The following is a 7,801-nucleotide window of genomic DNA, read 5'->3' as shown; positions in this document are numbered from 1 at the left end:
TTGATGAATCAAAACCAATATATATGCCTTCTTTTTGATGAGCTCAAATAGTATGCTATTGAGGTTTTGGTACTAGAATCCAAACACGGTAATCAAACATCCATAGGTGAGATATATTTGAAACATGTCTTAAAATTAGTTCATGTAGTACAATAATTTCAAGAAAAGAAAAAGGGAGGCATATTAATGTTGCAACATGCAAGTTTATATGATTCCATATAAATGCAAGTAAATTTACTTAAAGAAAGAGTGGCTAGATAATGAGTTGTATATGCTTTATAAATAAATTTATGAGTCCATTTTGAGCATGTTCATATAGAACACAATATGTCACCTCAATCTCTGTTACAATACAATAGTCTTTAAAAGACTTTAATGTAATTCTTTTGTATTATCCATATTCAATGTTTTAATAGGATAATCAAGAAAATGTGCTCAAAAACAAATAAGCATGGATATAAGATTGAGAAATAAAATATTTCATATTGATAATGATAAAATATGTGATTGTTTGCCTAATACATTAACAAGACTAAAAAATAACAAAATGGTCTAGATATTGGATTAATGAAACCACAAATATCACCATGCAACCTTCAAGCATTAGTGGTAATTCTCATGGGAGTTTAAAAATTGAAGGCTAAACAATCATTTTGTCTTAAACACATGCAAAACATAATTCCATAGAATCTACATCTATAGGTTTTAAATTATGCCAAGTTATACATGGAATTATCTTTCAAAATAATGTAGAGCTTGAATGTTCCAATCATCAATGCGAGAAAAAAATGTGGCTCTCTATGATAGATGATACAAAATAAAATAAAATGGGAGGTTAGATTGCAATCTGGTATAAACCATTTATTGTATCAAAGGCTTTTTCTACAACTTTATGATTTTGTGTAAGAACAAAAACCTCTCGCCTATTTAAAATTGCAGTTGAGAAGTGATAACTATTCGCATGCACATCTCAATAGTTGATCAGACTTTGAGGTATTGAGGGTGCGAATATTATATGTTTATATTTTATGATAGAATTCACAAGCAATTTTACCATTATTTTTTCTTTTTAGAAATAAAATACATTTGCTCCAACCATAGTCATCAAATTTTTAGTTTTTCAAGTTAAAGATTTTGTAATAAAAAACTATCTATGTTGTAGGTTAGTATGTGTTGTTTGAAAATCAATGAGTATATCATTTGATTCATCATTAGAGGTTTTGTCATTCATATAAGCCTTTAAATCATCAACACCAATTGAGTTTATGGATGCATCTATAATATGAACTTCATCAGCCTTAGCTTGAAGTTTCTTATTTTTTTGGAATATTTTAACAAAGTATTCTGAAGAACAGCATATATGTACTAAATGTTCAATTATTCCTCATCTATAGCAAGAATATATTTTTTATTTTTTTTTTCATTGTAATTATTTTAGAATATTTATTCTTCCATTATAGGCAGAAATGGTCACAATCATGACTGATTTGGTGCTTATGAGCACTTTTTTTTATATTTGTATAATTTTATTCTTAGAATTTAAAATATTAAATGCATGAGATTTTGAAACTTTGGTTCTAATAGAATAAGCTTTTGCATTATGCAAAAATAACTCATTTTTTTTCTTTGCAAGAAATAGATAAGACATGAGATAAAGATGACTGTGAAATTTCATATTCCTACATTGTTGTACAAGCTTAGTAGATGTAGGAAGAAATGTAAAGAGTTTTTTCAATAATTTCTTCTTCAAAGATTCTTTCTCCACATTACTATAGTTTTGAGATAATACAAGATATTTTACTATTGAAAATATTTAAATTTGAAAAATTTAAGATTTGTAAATGTATCCAATCATGATATGTACGTAGAAAGAAATTGGACTTTTGATGATCAAACTTGAATTTAAGATTCTTCCAAAACTTGGTTGGAGCTTCTATTTTTATAGATTAATATTTCAATGTAGGTACAAGATAATGACAAAGGAAAAGAAGTATTTTCCAACAAATAGCAAGTATAGTAGGAGATTCTTCAAAAAAAATTATATCAAAGAATTGTTTTATAAATAAATTTAATTTTTCTATTTTTATCTATAATATATATTTTTTCTATTAATATCCAATAATAGAAATAGAAGAGCTTGAAAATATTGAGATGTAATGGTGATAGTTGAAAATATAGTAGATACAATTGAGGATGTTGAAGTACTAATTATAATAAATCTGTAAATAAAAAATATAAGATCAAGTAAAAAAGTTTGAATAAAATTCATCTTGAGATGTAAAGCCAAATAAAATAATAAAGTTGAACTTCAAATCAAAAAATTTTAAAATTCAAGGAGTTTTTTTTTTTTTTATTTTTTATTTTGCTATAAAAATAAGAGATTGCGATGGATTGCAACAAACAGCAGCATGGCACAGCAAGTTGATAGTAGGATGTGGTAGTTTGGTGGCATTGCACAATAATTGGTGGTAAGATGCGATAGAGGACAGCACAATAGCAAGGTAGGATGTAATACAACAGAAGGATAGAGTGAAGTACAACTTAGCAGTAGTAGCAATACATTAGTAGGATAGAAAAAAATGACAAGAAAGCAAAGGATAAAGTACACATAAGTTTTTAAAAACTAAGACTAATATATAAGAGGAATTATATTGTTAATGTGTTAAAAATATTTAGAGAGACACAAAAGTAGTTAGAAGTAATGTGTACAAAAAAACACACATAAAAAGAAGTATATTGATGTGGTTATTTTACATATACAAAGAGAAGGGAAGAAGATAAATAGTTTTTCTTCACTACATTCTAAATAATATATTTATAATATTTAGTGTAAACTACAATAAATATTATAAAGAGTGCCAACTATATTTAATGCTCTCAAAAGACATGAAGAAATGTTTTGCAATAACATAATCAGATGTTTAACCTTCAATGCCAAATTAAATGGTAGTAAATTAGATGGACTTAAGCTGTTCAAACACTCAATTAGATAACAATTGCCATCATTGATACCATCTTCTATAATTACTATATTTATATTATGATTAATATTTGGAATATGTTGAATATTATAATTTTTGGTACATCCATCTATTTTCAATTCATCAATATTCTCTCTTGTTAGGTGATTCTTTTTAAGTGCTTTTATTGAAAATTTCTGAATCTTTGTGTTTTCAAAGATCAATTTGTTTTTTATAAAATTTAATCATGACTAATAATACAAAAGATAATGTGTGTATATATATATATTTTTATTTTTATTTTTTTTCTATTCTTTCTTATTTTGAAGCTATAAATATCTATTATTTTAGATTATTTGAATTTATTTATTTATTAATTGTGCTGATCAGTGCATGTTATTTTTTATTATTAATTTTTTAATTATTTATATCTTTTAAATGTAATATTTTATCTATGCACAATTTTCTTAAATTGCAATATGTAAGCTAACTATAAGACTTCAAATATATTGAATCAATTTAATCTTATGCATAATTATGAACAACCTTCCATTTATATATCACCTAATTTTACAAGCATTTTAAAAACCACTACTAGAAAATGTATCTAAGAATGCAATCAATTAAAACTTATGATCCAAAATTGCTTCATGTTAATACTCTCAAATTTCATAGTATTATATTTTTTTGAAATAACAAAATTTTTCATCATAATCTAATGTGACAAGACACCTACATTGATATAAATGCAATATGGATGAATTTTAAATTATTTATGGACTTTAAAATATGATATATCATTAAACTAATATTTCTCATAATATTGCATTCAAAACATGTGCATCCAATCAAACCAATTGCTATCCTTCAACCTTTCATTTTTTTATCCTTAATCAACGTAATTATTGTGATTTATTACTTATATTCTTTTATAGGCTACTTCTTCTCAAATCTTACTCATCTTTGTAAAATAGGTTCCAAAAAGTTGCTGCTTTTGGAGTGCAATGCTTCATTCATAAAACATATGTCACACTCTTTATTAAATAATCTAAAGCCTTATCAACCTACCTTGCAAATATATTGAAATAATATATAGTCAGCTACACAACTTCCTCTAAATCAACATCAAAAAAATAATTGACTCAAATCAATATTACTCAAGTGTAAGGAAAATTATACTTCTTTGTTTTCTACTTCCTTTTGATTGGCCATATCTTATCCCATGCAACAATACTTTCTCTATGTTACAAAAAATTGTTATAGACTTAGATATAAAGCATCCACTCTTCACTCAACTTTTAATAACTATTATCTACAATTGCCACTCATGAGCAGCACTCAAGTGCCATCCTATTGCAACCTCTTTGACCATTCACCCTTGGCTCAACTATTAATGCCAACACTTCAAGGATAGTGGTCTACATATCCACAACTTATCTACTATCCATGCCACATACAAAATGCCAAATATTCAAATATATAATAAAATCTATACCAAATAATCATCAATACTTAATATTTAACTTCTACCAATTGTCTCAAATCCTATGATAATACATCAAGTCCACCAAAGACATACCTCAAATCCACCATTACATTATTATACTATCAATTCTACACCATCTCTATCCAAAACCATCATCTTTACTACATTAATAATTACGTTGTAATAATAATATGGAGATTTTTTTAATTAAATTAATTTTAGTTTATATTTATTATTTAATAATTTTTTTTGATAGCATAATCAATTAAGATTAACTAATTAAATTTATTATTTTAAAAAATAAATTAATATTAATTGAAAGCTTAAAATTCTTTTAAATAGTTAATTCTTACTGGAGATAATAAATACTCTTGCTATATAAATCAAATGTCAAGAACAAGAACTCGATGAAAAAATAATTCAGATAAATGTGCCTTCACTCAAAGAAAGATAATAAAATATAAATAAACAAGTATGTATATTAAAAGAAAAACTGGAATAGCTATTACCAAAAGACAAAGAAACTAGAGACCCTTGAAACTAGACTAGAAGCAAGAAAGGAGTTGACAAGAGTGAAGAAGGCTTCACTCTTGTCTCTATATATACTATCTAACTAGTCGCTATGTGGCAATGTTCTATAAGACCTTCAATATGTGTTGACTTTGTAGGACACATGCTTTGACTTACAAGGCAAGTCTTTCTACGTGTGGGCCACATAGTTAGCTTGGTCTTCAAGCTAACAATATGTGTGGTACATGGCCAACTTGTTGACCACGTTTCTAATTCAAAAAGTCAATTAAAGACACCTATGAAGTCAAAGCAGCATCTATGAAGCTTCTAAGAAGCTTCCATATCAAAAACTATAGAATTAACTTACTTTTACTTAATTTTATTTACTTCTACATATTTGTATATGTAATTATGAGTATGTTCGTGACATCAAATGATACTACTATATCATTGCTAGGAAACCATACCTAAATACTTAGAAGTCATTATCAATTACATAATTTTATTCAATTATTCTATTCTTCCAATCAAAATCTCTAAGTCAAAAATAATATTCTTATATTATTTTATTCTTCTATAAACACATATCCAGTCTATGCTTCACTCCCTGAATCATTGATACTGAGTTTGGACTTCTTCAAAGTCACAAATATGATATATTTCAAAAACATCTCACTTTTTATTATTTGTAAAATTCTTATATTTTATAAAAAGCTATACCACAAATAATTATCTACTTTATTATTCAAAGATAATTTCAATTGAATAATAAAAATCTCCTCTTATTACTATCATATTACCTCACAACTATTCAATCTTCTAAAAATTTTTGTGAGGAGACCAAGACAATTCCTAATTTATCCATATAGCAAAATAATCTTGGAGCTACTTTAACCAAAAATAAATCTATAAACACATCTTTATTATAATTCATGCTATAATAATAAGTTGTTTCTTCTAGTATTAATACCTAAAAATAATAAGATGCAACTAAACTTCTAATTCTATCAATACTTGAAAAGATCACAATATCTACTTTTACAAGTGTTATGTGCTATTAGATAAAAGCCTAATACAAAATTCTTGTTTATTTTTTTGACTTTCTAAAAATTCTTGAATAAGAATCCAGTCCTTGTAATCTTTATTATTTCCAATAATCCAAAATTTTATTTATTATGAAATACTTAGATTTGCTCACTTAACCATTCTACTTACTCTTAGCAATGGTAGCAAGCAGAAAGATAATTGTGAGAAGAAATATTTTCAATTTCAAAGTAGAAATAAGAAAAAAGTCATGTGATTAATAACAACAACCTTCTTAGTATTGTTAAGGCTTAATAGTATTGTGCCTCAAAAATTTACAACGTTACTTGTCTTTGATTCTTCTTCTATACAAATTGTCTTTGCTTCTTCAATTTCTACAACTTCAAAATATTCCTATATAAAATCTTTTGATTAAATGCAAAGATAGCTTTAGATCTTACAAGAGGGAGAAAGTGATAAATTTCAATTCAAAATAGCACTAATGGTTGTGAAGTATATGATTCACAAATAATAAAAACCTTAATATATTTATAGGTCATTCAAAAAAAATAGATAGTTACTCAAAAGTAGAACAATATTAAAACAAGAATGACAATTGCCAAAGACAAGCTGACTAGATACTTTTAAAATTAAATTAAAAATAAAAAAATATTAATATGACTAAAAGAAGTAATAATAAGAGTAAAGATCCTCTACATAAACTATATAACTAGGAACTATGTAGCAATGTTCTATAGGCCCTCTAATACATATTTAACTTTTGATACACATGTCTAACTCATTAGACAAGTTTCTTAAATAAGCACTACATAGTCAACTTGTACTACAAGCCACCAACATGTGTGATACATGGCTAACTTACAAGACAAGTTTCTTACATGAGCACCACATGGTCAACTTATACTATAAACCATCAATATATATATGATACATGGCTAACTTGTTGGCAAAGTTTTTAATCTACCAATCAACTACAAATGTGTATAAAGTCAAATCCATGTCTATAAAGCTTTTAAGAAGCTTCACCATAAGATATTATAATATCTAGTTACATTTATCTTCTATCTAATACTTCTTATCTATGTAATTAAGTATGTCTATGATAGTAGTAGGTGAAAAGAGAAGCAAGCACAATACTTTACACCCAAACATTGATCAATTTGATATGCAAAGAAGTAGTTATTAAAAATCTTCAAGGTTCTAATAACTTTGTTTTAAAAATAGTCATAGTCCCAAGTACTTTGTGTTCTCTAAATTCCTTTCTTGCCTACAAATCAATAAGCTTCTTTATTTCTTTATCTTATACCCAAGATGCCTTACATTATATATATATATATATATTCTTCACTTATATAAGTTGTATTACAATATAAAAAATTGTGTATATTGTATTACAATGTGAATCTATACAATCAAATTTGCCATTTTATATGACAATTAAAGATTATATAATTTCATTATTATAAGGATATGATTTAATAATCTAATAATCATGTTTCTTATACTAAGCATGTGCAATGGTAATGTGCTTTGCAACTCATGGCTAAGAAATACCTTCACTAGTTAAGGACATGGAAAGATCTACACTCTAAATCTCAATCTTCTTTTATGATACCTTACTAGCAAAACCGACATTGTATAAATATAATCACTAGGACAATGATTTTTTAATCTCTTAAGATACAAAAAATGTGAAAAAGAGCTCAAATAAGAATGTAATGTATTATATATAAGAATTTTGGATGTATATATTGCAATCATCTTAAGATTTTAGGTTAACTACTAATTTGCTCCTAAGTTT

This window comes from Physcomitrium patens, chromosome 1 (genome assembly GCF_059467195.1).
Source record: "Physcomitrium patens ecotype Gransden chromosome 1, ASM5946719v1, whole genome shotgun sequence".
NCBI lineage: Eukaryota > Viridiplantae > Streptophyta > Bryopsida > Funariales > Funariaceae > Physcomitrium > Physcomitrium patens.
This window is presented reverse-complemented; position numbering follows the sequence as displayed.